We start from the raw sequence: 15,904 nt of genomic DNA on the forward strand, positions 1-15,904 counted from the left end.
ACAACCCATTAGGAGGGGCCAGTAATTGGGACCCACTTATCGCTGATGTTGCGTTTCCGCCCATAACTTGTATGTTTAATTGAAACTACATGACATAAACAATATATGTATGCCGGGTCAATTTCATTACCAGTGAAAATATTCTCAACTGTGCTCTACGACGGCTTTATATAAATGGTTTAAATGGGATTTGAAACATTGCATTGTGGAAATACGATATAGTAAAGGTTTGAGGTAACGCCATGTAATGATCTCTGAGTTGGGGTGGTTCTGAAACCAACGTCGATTTGAAACCAACGGTTCTTTTCAGAGCCACCCCAACTCAATTGAGTTGGTGTTACCGCAAACCGTTACTATATCATAAATAGTATAATGTTTTCCATGTAAACAATAATATATGAAACAATTCACTATTGTTTCGAGTATCAAACTACTTCATATTGTGGTTATTTTTAGGCCCCTCTATATTTGCCAACAATGAGTGAATTATGCAAACTGCAGAAACCTGTTGTGCCTATCTGCACATTGTTACATGACCGTAATCAAACTTTCAATAGTTTAACCTCGAGAAAAAGAAAACTTTCAATTTTTCAGAGTTGAGAACAAAATACAACAGAAACATATACGGAGGATGAAGCATGCGGAATTCTTCCAGCGAAAGGTAGGCTTACAGTAGTAAGCAATTAGCATCAATTTTTAATAATGCGCGTTAAAATGGACGCCCTTGAAAATGGACATGTTGTGAAGGGGAAAAATAACATGGTCGGTTAAAAGAAAAATAGAAGCTATAGTTGCGAGAAAACCACTTTACCGAATTTGTTGCAGTCGTTTGTATCTTTCCACACGTTACACGTGAGTAGACTCAGTTTGATACTCCAGGTATAATGGAGTCGGTTTAGAAACGAAGCTCATGAAAAATTGATGCCTTGTTCACTTTAAACCCATCCGCCAGAAGATGATCCTTTGACCAGAACGGAAAAAAATTATCATGATGGGTGCTGAGTTTAGATAGAGACAGGTAAAGAATGGAGTCTAACTCAAATTAGAAACTTAGGATGAGGCTCAACACAACAAAAGGATACACCCCCCCCCCCTACAAAAAAAAATAAAAAAAATGACATATATATTTGTATTGAAATCCTTATGAATCAATGATACCTTTAGGCTGCTATAAACCCGATCTACATCAGTGGTACCCATCTCATATGTTAATTTGAAATACTGGTCTTCGTCTTCCAAAAGGCCCACTCCCTCCACCATCTCGCTCACACTCTCTTCTCATCCACCCTTAAAGAAACTAAACCCGCCAATGTCTTGAGTTAAAGGAGGGATCGCAGAAACACGCAGCTGTTTCTGACACAACCTGAGCCACTTCTTATTCCCGTTAACCAATTCCATCAATGAAATAATAAAACTAGGCCAGGCGAAAAGACAAAAAGGGCCCACGTCGAATAATAACGGTATTGATAAAACACGCCTCAGTTGCTATAGCATGGTATTGTTGTTAGTTGAGCAACTAGCCAAAGTGGTGTAGCCCCTTAATTGTCAGTCCCACCCTATCATCAAGTTATTGGATTTTATAGGAGGGATAATTAAATAATTGCCCGATCGCGACCAGACACATTGTGATGCAAAAATGGCTGTCGATTTTTATAGAGTGACGTTTGATCTGACTGTTACAAATTTCAATATTATAGAGAAAGAGTGAGCACAACGAAATCATCTCTCTTACTAAAAGCATTAAGAGACGGACACTTTTGGATTGCCAAAGACCATTGTCACTTGGTGTATCCCAACATATAACAAATCTGTGAACATTTGGACTCAATTGGTCATCGAAGTTGCAAAACAATAATGGAAGAATAGACACCCTTGTTACACAGATTTGTGTGCTTTCGGATGCCAAAAAATACGTCAATTCATAGGATACTATCAAATGCTCTCCGTTACTTGTACCAGGTACGTTTTTACGATAGCAATGATTTGTTAGTATCTACCAATAGTGTCCAGTGCCTTTAATCTATAAATTGCTTTCATGTTCTAATTTGAAATGGCAAACATTTCACAACAGTAAACTATTGAACTTTATCCAGTTGCTGTTTTGTTTATGGCTTGAATATATGAAAACCCCCGTAAATATCACCACTACTTTTTTGAAAATGCGACCTTTACAGTACTGTCATGGGGGTCTATTCATCTCTGATAATGCTAGAAGGGCCCGTCAGAACTCCCGAGAGGTATGCGCAGTTTCACCCGTCCCTTGCTCCATGACACATGCCAAGACATTTTACCGTCTCGCAAAAGCTTCGCACCGACTTCCATGAATTATCGATAAGATACCGACTTTCTCAGATTTTTTTTGTCAAGGATTAAAGAAGGATTTTCTTTCTTTTCATTTGTCCATTGCCAGAAGCGCCTTTCGGTTCAAACCTGCAGAAAGCAACCCGCTTCGCCCATGAAACTCTCATCAAAATCTAAAGTTAGTCGAATTTCTTGGGGGCTGCGATAATCTCCGTAAAGGTTTTGAATATTTCATGTGGATACTTCTTTCCACAATCATATGCTCAAATCCTGGCTGTATTTAACAGTGCGAATACACTGGTTTGAAAACTTTGATGAAAAGATGTCCAGGTCATGGTTTGTTCATGTCCATGTTATTATTTTGTCAAGATGTCTCACATATAAGTAGTTTGATCATCATGAGATGAAAGCACATCGAAAAGGGGCGTAAAGTTTACGATTTTCTATCGCCGTACGGTATGGTACAGCAACTTCTGTTTAAACTAAACAGTGGTACAATCGTTGTAGAAATGGACTTTGTATGTTTCCATGATGCCTCCATCCTCTGATAGACACAATGCCTGGTAACCAGATTCAGATTTCGTGGTAGTCCCAGGCGGTATATTGGGGAAACACCCATAGGGTGTAAGCCCGAAGTTCATTATTGTTGCAATCCAAAACAGCCCGGTCCATGCCTAAGAGCCACAGTCTTACACCCTAGACGTCTATAGCTCAGATCATGCTCTCCATCAAGTGTCCCCCTATCACACGACAAACACTAATAGGCGAAAACAATTTAAGTATCCGTTGGTGTCAGAAGTTGCCGCCCGTACAGGAACTAAGAATAAAGCCACCAGTATAAAGGCTCATTGTCCACGGTAAAAATTAATCTATGGAATAATTCTGTTCCCCAGACACCGGAGCATAATGTGGCGGGGATTAAGTGCTACGATACCCCGGTACGATTGAATTGAGGGTGCCGGTGATTCGGGGAACGCTAGCTACACCACATCTGCGACGACAAAAACTCCCTCAACAAGAGATTATAATGCTTGATCTGGATGCTGTATTTAATGTACACACATGCCAGCTTGCACTTTTCTATCCTATCAGGCAACGCATGTCATTTTTACTACCAACCCGTAATGATGAAAACCCAAACACGAGTTGAATTTCGTACCCTGTCTGGGTTTATAGGCAATGCTGGGTTTCGTCTGTTTACCTAAAAACATACCGGTAACCTTTTTTAATATGGGAAACTTTCAATTGACGTCGTATAATAACTCTTGCACGATCGAGGTACCCGTTTTCAGCGAAGCTTTACTTTGTATAGTAGGTGTGTTGTTATACAAATAATGGAGGTACATTCTGCTTGATGTGATGGATTTACTGTTAATATTACTGAGAGAAAAAAAGGACTACTTTCCGCAATCTTCTAGAGGTGTTTAGTTCAAATGTCACTACTACATACCATTGAAGCTTTTTGAAGCGAAACTTGATTTGTTTTACGATAAACTGAAGAGCTTTCCGGTACGTCAATATGGTTTGCCCAAAACCGGCAAAGTGCCGCCGAGGTCCCGTTAGTTCTAAACCACGCGTCGCTCATAACCGTGTGGTGCCTCCGTGTCATTCTGTCGGTTAAAATTTCTGTTCTCTTTTCTTTCTTTTGGAAACATGTCAACAATATTTTAAACAACCAGCGAAGTGCCATCAGTGTAGGACAGGTTCAAAGTAGGCAGCAGGAAACCCCAAGTTCAAACCAGTATTTTTTTCATTTCTTGATCTCGAGCAGCCGTAAGAGACAATTCACGATTTGCATATTGCTATTTGCTTAACAGATTAATATTAATTTGTGTGATTGCTATTAGCAAAAGCATAGGACATGTTTTTATCATCAGGAAGAATGCTATCTCTTTAGTTGCTCTTCTTTCATGTACAAACCCAGGACAGTGCGTTATACATATACTTAAAGACACTGGACACTACTGGTATTTGTCAAGGCCAGTCTTCTCATTTGGTGCATCTCAGTATATTCATAAAATAACAAACCTGCGAATATTTGAGCTCAATTGGTCGCCGAAGTTGCGAAAGAATAACGGAGGAAAAAACGATCTTTTTGCAGAAGTTGTGTGCTTTCAGATCAAAATCAAATTGTGAGGTCTCGAAATCGACATATATTTGAGTGAGAAGCCATTTCTCACAATGTTTTATACTATTAACCTCTCCCTATTACTCGTTACCAAGTAAGGTTTTGTGCAAAACAATATTTTGAGTAATTACCATTTTAGTGTCTAGTGCCTTTAAACAAACATCGAACTAAATTATCAATCCACAACCCACACCCACCCACCCACCCACCCCATCTCAGCACTGGTCCTCCACACTACAAGGTTTGAACATTGGTTTACAGCGCCTTTAGCAATTTCAATCAGTGACCAACCACGTGCCGTGAATAGACCACTACGTTCAGTTCATCGACTCGCTTCATATTGTCTCTAACGCTCTTTCCATCTGTCTCGATCAAATCAACCTTGCCATATCATAAATAACCCCCTGTAGCGAAATCAGTAGTTTTTGACGAGTATCTTAATTCTTTTTTAAATGTAATTCAGTGGTAGATAGGACTTATATTCATTACCCCTTTGGGGAGTTGATGACCTTGTGCGAGGTTGTTGCACCAATGGGATTGACCATCTCTATGTATGAGCCATGGGATGCACATGAGATTTGACTTGAAAACAAGTTGGATTGAATTAGGATTGGACACAACGAAACAAGGGTTATGGAGTAGGAATCCGGTGGGATCTGAGGTTTTGAAGTGTCATTTCGTTCACCTTGTTTATTTGTTCTAATATATTTTCCAAAATGAATTTGTGTAATAAGATGGTGCCGTCTGATGTCAATATTGATATTGTTTCAGAATGCAGTCCGTGTTCCACTCTTACTCCTTTCATTCTTTCGGGCTTGCACATATTCTCCTTGATCGCGATGTGAGTGCTTCATTTATAGTAATACCGTCATTCCAACCGTCACCCCCCCCCCCCCCCCACCGTCCAGCCCCGCCCGCCCCGTGCCACCCTCTCACCCTTCCAATCTATTATTTCTATCAAACTATACGGTATTACTCTTCCCACTAATTTTTCTCAGTTTAAGAAATAGCAAGTACTTTCCTTTCATGTGGCATATTGCTTTTGTATACAAACTGTGTCTCCCCATATTTCTTTTGCAATCTGTCCATGCTGAGAAAGGAAACAAATTCAATACTACTTCGTATAAGATGAATATTTTCAACATACAATTCTCAAGAGCGATATCATTTTACCAAAGGGCCTGTGTAGTGTAAGTTTACCTTGATCATGACCTCAAATACTCGTATCGGTGAATTGGCAATACCGTCACAGCGCAACATGCATGAGAATATGTCCAGATGCTGAAATATTTATGAAAAGGTTTGACTGATCGCTGTATTGATGCCTGTGCCTTTCCGTGTATGCACAAGTCGCCAAAGTTACACAGGCCTAATAACATAGGTCGATGCTGCCGCACTTTGTGTACCGGTCTAATAATAATCATGATTATTGAGTTTGCATTTTCACTCACTTGCAGCCTCATCATTGTGGCTCCTGCTTCCTGCATTAGTTTGTGTTACCATAAACCTCTCATTTTCTTAAGACTGCCTAATTTCTAAGGTGAAACCACAAAGTAGGGAATTTGATATTTTCTATGATTGTGTGGGGGAAGTGATACTGGTGTTTGTATTGTGTAATAATTTGCATGGATATCATGAATTTCGCTATGTGCCTCGGGCTATATAAATCGTACCACATGCTTCTTGCACTCACAGCGGGTTAACATGAGCTCAGCCATAGGAGTGAAAACCCCGCTAAAATAAACCGAATGAAACTGTATCTTTCCTCTAACCACAGGCAAAGTTTTTGTTGTAATGCGATCAAGCTCCTTCTAATAATACTGAACAAAGCTGTGATGGGGTAATGTTCGTTGGGTTAATCCGCAAAGTACACGCCTTGAGCAGCGGGGTGGCCATGGTGCGGTGCGCGACCAACTCGGACCAGCACAGGCGTAGCCCTGACCAGGCGCCTTTTCAGATGGGTCCGCTAAAAGGCCTCGTCGTAGCCGTGGACTTGTCTTTTTACTACATTTTTCTCCCATAAAATACGTGCCCATGGGCTTACATGCTGGGATACAAAGTTATGAATATCGAACGGGCGTGGTGTGTGTGTATAGTCAAATCATGCACGTAGCTCTTGGCCGCCAGTGGTTTTGGAGTTTTGCCCAACTTCAGCGAGCGAAGTGACATGACAGATTCCGTGGTTTCGTTTTTAAAAGGGAAGTTTTCTTTTTGTGACTGATCCTGCATGGAAGAATGGAATCTTGTCTCCTAAAACAACCAAAGCATGGATAATATGCCGGTAATATGCCGGTATATAGCTCATTTCTAGCCCAGAAGTGTGTAACCCTGTCTGCGACGTAATCTTCCCTGCCCCGTAAGTTTCCTTGTTCGTTTTCCTTAACGAAATGTAATAATGTGGAAGACGTCAATGAATGCTGATCCATTCCACTACTTGGTGGTAGAAAGTCAATATTCATTACAGTAATGATCAAATATAAGCTGACCGTGTTGATGAAAGTCTTCGGATTCTGAATGGATATGTTGTTTCAATAGGGAGGTTTAGCTGCACGCTACGCGAGCAAAAACGTGAACGTGAACGTCAGATAAGTATGTCGTTTCGAGGTGACGTCACCACTCTGGGCTTATTTCATGCTCACGTATGACGTCCGCATGTACGTACCTGACGTGAGAAATAGTAACTTCACGTATGCTTAAAACGTGAGATTTTTACAACAACATTTTCTGACGTTCACGTTCACGTTTTTGCTCGCGTAACGTGCAGCTAAACCTCCCTAGTATAAACATTCTTAATTTGTGTCTTTAAAGCCATCACTTTATGTGTTTCATTCCGGATGGTTAAGGGGTACTGGAGATTCACGCAAGAATCTACAGGGGTCATTTGAAGTGTTTTACCGGTAGTGACTCCGTCATCATGCCGGTCGTGTGTGGGCCGTCGTCGGTAGCGGCGCGTGCCGCTTACCATGCGCTAGTCCGCCAGTCAACCGTTATAACCACCCCACAGTTCGCGTGCTGGCTTCCGCAGGTCCTCATGCGTGGAACGTAGTTTAAGCTAAATAAATTATCAGGAACAATGGTGGTATTAACCGCAAATTGCTTCCAACAATATTTGTAGTGTACACCGAACTAGGTAGTTTGTGTATGATGATATAGGGCTATAAAAGTATCATCGTGGAGATAGTGCCGACTGTTGTTGAGCCCTAGTCGTTAATGGATTGTTGTTTCCAATCCAGATGTATATATTTATACATTTAATGTTTTTAAGAGTTTTATCCTTTACGTATACATTATTTGTATTTTTGTATTTTTATGTGAATTGCCAAATAAATAAATAAATAAATAATAAAATTGTTTTATGGATTATTTTTTAAATGGTCCGATCATTCCAATAATTATTGAAAATACAAATAAAATACACTAACCACGTGTACGGAACGGAAGATTGGGTTTTGATAAACAGGATCACAAAAAAAAGAGTAAATTACCTGCAAAAACGAAATGCACACGTCCACAAATAAGGTATTTGTATACTGTTGTTACAGACACTGCACATGAAACACCGATATATCAACTATAACATTAATAAATACTCCTGTCATAATCATGACAAAAATTAAAACCATCAACAACAAAACAAACAGCACGTGTCGGCAAACAGTCAGCAAATTTCACGGTGTCAAATTTTCTCCATAAACAAAAAAAAGCCACGACTCCTTCAAGCTTAACGAGAATTTGCAATTGTGTGGCGAGTGGCCGGACAATGGTGTTCGGACGGGATCATGTCGCGCCAGCGCGTGGCGGATATCTACGAGTGCAGCTGCATGGCGTAGAGGTACCCCGGTGTGCGGGGTCGTTTTATACACGGTGACGGGGTCCACCGTCGTATATCGTATAATGGGCCCAGACAAAACTCAAGCAGAACGGCTGTCTTTCTGTACTGATAAATTCATCTTTAAAGACAAATAAGATAACAATTGTTCATTGAAGTTGAATTTACAAGTGTATTGTTAAGCTTAATTGCTCCTTATTATGGAAAGTGATCTGGGATCATTTCAACAATAACTGAATAATTACCACTGCAGCTGAGTTTTATTAAGACTTCCAGAGGGAACAAATTGAAACTAATAAACTGACTGAATAGCTCAATAACTTTGTGCATGACTACATGTGAGATCCAAACATCTCCTGCAAGAAGGCTCATGCTAGTCTATTCAATTCATGGCTCACTTTGTTTGCAATGATGTGCCAATACATCGTGATAGGATGTGTGAATGTGTGTGTTTGCTCCCAACATCAGTTCCATTGGTTTTATAGCTGTCTTTAAAACTTCACCGAATGTCTTGCATCAACTTTGGATCGATACATTGCAACTTATATGAGAAGTCTAACGATCTATCTATTGGCAAAAAGCTTCATGACAATGTTCAATCGATGAACCTTTAGCTTATGGGGAGTACTCGGGAAATGTAGGTTACAATCTTTGGTTAAATAGTTTGAATTTATCATTTTATGTTGACCACACAATGCACTGTTTATAATTGCCTGCAGCATAATTAAGTGGGGGTTTTTGCTGTTGTGTCTTCACGAGGGTTACAAACGTGTTAGTTAGCTGGAGAAGTCTTTAATATAACTAGTTCCCAAGTAGTAATCTTTTTTAAATGACAAAACTCCGTATGTTTCATCATTTGGTGTTGAATCCCACCTCCCCTACATTGCCATTACTTTTAAACTAGATTTCAATTTGGGTCTGTATCTTGCTAGAGTCGTAGGCTTGGACTTCTCCCTAGGTGATTCGGATTGCTACAGCCAGAGTACCTGATAACTGACAATCTAGTCAATTCAACAGGAACTCGCCGAACAAGCACGCTCTTGAATTTTTAAAGCGCCTACTAAATAGCCCGGCAGCGGTTCTAGTGTACTTTATGGATTTCCTTTTGGGCAGGACTATAGCGGTCATACAGCGCGAGGAAAGGACGGATTGGAAAACGGGGATTTTGGTAATAAAATATTTAAGCAAGGGGGACGGGGGAACAGTATTTGTTGTCTACAGGAAGTGCTTGCATTGTGTTCCCAAGTGTAAACCGTGCTCGTGTTAGGGTTGAGGATTGTCGTGATGTACAGCGGTGCCATTTGCAGTTGGACGAGCTGAAACATGCGGCCAAATAAGAATATAATAAGAGTAGCTTATTTCTATATTAAAATTTAGTCCTGCTGCAGCTACCGTAGCTTAACAATAAGGGTTTTTTTCTCAAGGAAAAAAGAGTGGTATAATAATGTACCGTGGCGCCACAACCTCTTTGGCATTACCCATTATGGCTTTCCCAAAGCGGCTTACTGATGACAGACGGATTCTTCGTCTTATATTTTTATTTTTGAAAAATATAGTTAATGGCCTGACGTTTCGACACTAACAGAGTCTGTCCTTTTATCCTTTGAGAAAGACTCGCTATAGAGTCGAAAAGTAAAGGCCTTTTTGGTGCATTTATTTCAAAGGTATTTTTGGTTGGTAAGCTATAGTGAGTTTGCAACAGGCTATTGTTTGTTAGTGCTCACCTTTGTATTAATTTATAAGACAGGCTACAGCCATAAAGATTTCTCTTGTACAGCTTTATGACAGGAGTTAATTGTTAGTGGGCCTGCGTTTTGATGTTCAAGTTTCCCATCCAACCTCACCATTTTGTCACTAAAACTACAGAACAAACTATTGCATTTCTTCCTGCCGAGACTAATATAGGCATTTTAACTATAGTTGTAGGCTAGATTTCAAATATTCATGCATGTTCAACATTCATGATTTTATGCATTGCAATACATAAATTGATCTCTGTAATGTGGTATATGTTCCAACGTTCAAGTGATAGTCAGCACCGTAATACAATGTCATACGCATGTATATAACTACCCACCAGTCAATAATTCACTAGTAATATACCGCCAGCCTAGTATTGTTAGCCGAGTACCACCCCGCCCATCTCTCCGGTACATCGTTCCCCCTTCTGTTCCCACCTAGCTGAGCTCTAAATAGACTTTTAATGATACCGCTGGCCTTTTTGGCTTTGATCATTAATTTTTGATTCTGACAGCTCTATAATATTCAAACACCAGTCGGTGGGCTAAAGGGTCAATTCCCCAAGAGCACTGCCGTTATTTTAGAAGATTCTCCGGTACACCGCCGTCGTGTACGCCGTGCTGGCCGCTGCCAAACACCGAGCCGAAGCTGATGGGTCGTTTCTGACATTCATGAGTCCACTGAGAGTCGGATTACAGGAGCTAAGCATATAAAGCAAGTACATGCGAACGTCTGTCGGGATAAGGTTACCGACAATAATGTCCCACCAGGCGAGGGGAAAAAAGGGGAGCTTTAAGGTCCGAGCGGCGATCTCTCTAGTCATCATCCTCGGTCCCTGCTTGCTGCTCTCTCAGGCGGCATAACCCCCCTTGGACGTGTGCCGCCATTCAATGCCCGCCCGCACCCAAATCAGCACACTTTGATTGATGTGACACTCCAGTAAATTAGATGCATTTACGTTCGGGGATATCTTCCAGAAATTGTCTCTCCTGACACGGAATAACAACAATCAGAAAATAATAAGAACTCTGTTTTGGAGTTTTAATGTCAGTTAACTTTGTAAAAGTTGCACAAATTTGTATCAGCGTTAACTCAAGGCTTTTCTTAGTTTTTAGATCAAATTTGTACCGACTAGATTTCATTGTCAAATGCACAAATTAAAAGTTTGCTATGCCCTATGGTATTTTCGTCAGAGGATAAATTCTTATCCACATTAGAAGCAGAGGTGACACCATAGAAATTATAAAATGTAGTCAGGACCCAATTTTCTGCTTGGCCAAAAAGAGCAAGATACCAGTCACAAAATGGCAGTTTGTTTATGCTTAACTACTTTTTGGCTTAAGCAGCTCTATGAACTTAGGCCTAGGTCTGATGTACCTTCTGCTTATTCTCAATATAAGCGCTTCCAATATTGTTATGTAGATTTGATCAACCACACTCACAAGAACTTTTGTAGAACTGAAACAAATGGGCTGAACAATTAGATTGACCACCGTACAACACTGGCAGTGCCTGAACCTTTCCGGCCATCCAGCTGCACACATACTTAAAGCATGCACGGAGCTGGTCAGCCAACATCAAAAACAATCATCCGTGGAAATGAACTAAAACTCATACAAGGTTGTTTGTTGGTAGCCAGCCATCAAACTAAAGAAAACAATGAATGAAAATGAAAACAATGGAAGGTGAAAAGTTAATTATTCATATGGAATAACGGTGTAGTATTTTCAAAGTTTAGAAAACGCAGAGATGAAACAAAGAAACTATTGTTTTATCTATTTGATTTTTTATTCTAATTTAACATTTACTAATTGTTGCGATACCAGCTGCTAAATTATAGGATTTAAAGCGACCGGGCAATCTCGGTGGTCAATAGTTGGTAAAACGCTGCTCTAGAATTGCAAAGGTCGTAGATACGAACCCACCGAGTGATATAATATGCCTGTGATTTTTGTTCACAGGACTCGGCAAAGTACCGAGTATACAGTGCTAACTCACATCAGTGTGAAGGGGACAACCAAAGTCAATGTTTTTTTATATTTATATAATTGGATGATCTGTAAAAAATATTCAATGAGCAATGCCTATGATTTTTATAGGACATTGTGAATTAATCTAAGCCATCTGAAGGAAAATAATATACTTTTAGTGTCACAGTTTAAAGACAGTGGACACTATTGGTAATTGTCAAAAACTAGCCTTCACAGTTGGTGTATCTCAACATATGCATAAAATAACTAACCTGTGAAAATTTGAGCTCAATCGGTCATCGAACTTGTGAGATAATAATGAAAGAAAAAATACCCTTGTCTCACGAAGTTGTGTGCGTTTAGATAGTTGATTTCGAGACCTCAAGTTCTAAACTTGAGGTCTCGAAATCAAATTCGTGGAAAATTACTTCTCTCTCGAAAACTATGGCACTTCAGAGGGAGCCGTTTCTCACAATGTTTTATACCATCAACCTCTTCCCATTACTCGTCACCAAGAGAGGTTTTACGCTAATAATTATTTTTAGTAATTACCAATAGTGTCCACTGCCTTTAAAACACAATTCTATATGAATACGTATCCATTTTCTTTGCACGTATATGCCTTTACGACGCATTGTCGGCGGCTATGGTGGCCGTACATAAATGTACAATGCGAATGGCTCAAGGGCTCAAACCAAGATGGCAAATTCAATGCTGATCCGAATGACGTGCTTTGCGTAAAGCTAATATGATTCTATCCCCCTAAAACTGGTTTGCAAGTCAATTACATATTTGTTATAACGAAAAAAAAACGTGCACTTCCCGCCGGTTAGAAACTGCTCAAAGACGATCCACCGGCTTGGGTCCACGCGCAAGAGAAAGATTTCAGCGGGGAGATTGGCGCACCAGACGGGGGGATTGAACTCACCCCGTACCCCGGAGGTCACGGCAGCCACATCGTAAAAGTTATCACCCTTGAAAAGCTTTAAACACAAATTGTTCATTTTCGGTACAATTTCCTGTGTATTTGGGAGACTTAAGGTTCATCCTTTGTACCAAAATGAGACGGTATATTATTTTTATAGGAGTATTAAGGTGTGCTAAGCGAGGCCGGTGGCGGCTCATCACGTAGCGGGATGAGCTACCGAGAGCTACGGCGTCCTTCCCCGTAGCACTTTGGCAGCTGCGTCGCGTTTCCGTCAGTTGCTTGTTGTGCGTGCAAATGCATGATTGTGATGTAGCACCATGAGATACTCTGTACGTAATTTAAACTCTTAACTGGTGATTTTAATGGAAGAACATATAAAGATTACATGTTTTCTCCTACAACCCCGTCCTAAATATTTAAAGAGACAAAAACAGATCATGTTTTGCCGAATCAGGATGAATGTTGAAAACAAAATAAAAATCATTATTTTCTTCTGGACTTGCACTCTATGAGGGTCGGTCATTTTTAATTAACACACCCATTGTTTTGTTTCGACATCATCTTATATACACTTTCTTGTACGTACTTCGGCCTATGTGTTTGGGGTGGAAATAGTATTTGGGAGTCCAGTTTGTTGAAAAGTATACAAAAAATTTGTGTAAAGCATTGTGTAAAGCATGGCCACCATCTGTGACATCTGCCGATACTGTAACCAAGACTGTTCATTTAAATATTTCATCAATCGTCTTGATCAATGTAACGACAGCCATTTAAAAAGAGGTTCTCTCCCTCTCTCTCCCTCTCTCGTGTTCATGATAAAAGTGAGGGCATACCGAGGCATGATGGGTTCCAAGAACGACAAAGTTGTGAAAATACATTGATTATGTGATTTCTTTTGAAGTAATAATACGCCCTAGCCCTGGCGGCCTTACACTTTCATATTATACTATGAGTCCTATATAGCCCTACAGAACGCCCGTATATATGGATTTTTTTCTTCATACCGGTACATCACCAGATAATATCCCTTAAAAAATAGAGATTTGCATTCTGGAAATTAGACAAGTCTTCTTGAGAAACCAGCAAACATCTGGTAGACAAGACTAGTCAAACAAAACTTTGTATATACCACCAAAACAAAGTGTTCAGCCCCTGCCTCCCTTTTTGTCATCGGTAATGCTTGACACCTTTTCTTGGTTGAATAATAAGACACCACATCCCACGGCTGTCTATTTCATCGCCGTCCCATCTTCCCTTGGCTTTGGACGAGCCCGGTAAATCCCTGGGCGAAACGGGCAAACCACGGGCTAAGATCACGGTTCAGTCGTGGTGGTGTGAACAGTTACTAAGTTGTAATTAAACCATCGATCAGTGTCAGGTCGCCAATACTCGGGATGAATCCGTTATCAGATAGGGGAATACCCGCGAATTAGGAGCTAGCTATCCACTGGATATTGGGGAGAAAGTGACCAATCACACGCAGGCAGAGCTCGCCAACTGTCTCTGATTTTACAGAAAAGTTGCCTTCGAATATATAAATATTTCCACGCTCTGATGAACATATTGGACATCTCCCTGATATGAAAAAGTTTCCCCTATGTTCCTAAATGTTTCCTTGTACACAATTTCCCTGATTGCAAGATGCGAATGTTGGCAACTCTGCACATAGTCATGTCTTCGGGAGCCCTTCGAATATAACCTTTGTCAAAAGAAAATATGCTGCAAGTATAATTTCCTTTAAAAAAATGCATTTAATTTACATACACATGATCACGTGTATGAGCCTCCGTTGTTTATGAATTAATAACTTTGATTTGCTATATTTCTCCCGCCTTTTCTCTGGATATCTTCCCTTAATCCCATGCTCATCTTTTTGCTATGTTTTTAAATGTTTGATCTTGTTAAAGTCTCTTACGAAGGCTGGTCCGGTTTGGATCGTAAGCCAACTACCCGAACAGTTTTTATATAAACATATATACATCCTTAAAAGTTAAGTCCCATTTCTAAACTGTTGTGGCTGAAACCAACGGGCTCATAACTTTGATACAAATTTAGATTGTAGTAAATCGTTCACTGGAGTAGTGGTGTGTGAGTGTGTACGATGGGCAGCACACCAACGGAGCTTCAATTTCACTTGGCTGTTCGGCACATCGTGGTGAATCCGAACCCCTAATAGAGGTGGTTGATATAGTTTAGTGATTGGAGGAGGGTTGGGATCGTCTCTCCGTCCAGCCATCCAGCCAGCCGAGGTTGACTGCGTCCGACCCACAGCCTCGACGCGGCTCGCTACCCTAGTCACGCGTGTAATTTAATGGAACGAAAGTGAGGTGTAAGCGCACCTGCCGCGCGAGCCGTCCGCCAGCCCCCGCCGTTTCTTTATAATTGATTGCGACTTTACGACATTTTAATTGAGAACTAATACGATGGGGATTACAGTGAACGCGCCCAACACATGACAGGCCATTGAGTTTGGCTATTAGACTGTGACACTCCTTAGTAGAAAGAAGACAGCTATATCTCAAACCATACATCTTTCCATTACCTCTCACTGTAAAAGCTGGTATTTTTTTCTTGTAATTTGGCTAATAGGGCACCAAGGCCAATTTATGTACGATAAGTGGTACAGGAAAGTTACTTTGAATATTAGAAAAGTATCTTTTTTCACTTACAGGCACTGGACACTTTTTGTAAATACTCAAAATATATATTAGCAAAAAACTTTCTTTGCCAACGAGCTGTTGATAGTATAAAACATTGTGAGGAACGAATCCCTCTGGAGAAATTAGAGTAGTTTTTGAGCGAGGGTTATTTCCCACTAAAATATTTAATTAATATGAAAAATACTTCAGACCTGAAGCCGTTAATCATGCATCTGAAAGCACACACATTTTGCAAAATGGGCGTTTTTTCTGTCGTTACTTTCTTGCAACTTCAATGACCAATTGAGTCCAAGTTTTCAGATTTGTTATTTTTGTATGCATATGTTGAGATACACCAAGTGAGAATAC

Source organism: Asterias amurensis, chromosome 4 (assembly GCF_032118995.1).
Source record: "Asterias amurensis chromosome 4, ASM3211899v1".
Taxonomy (NCBI): Eukaryota; Metazoa; Echinodermata; class Asteroidea; order Forcipulatida; family Asteriidae; genus Asterias; species Asterias amurensis.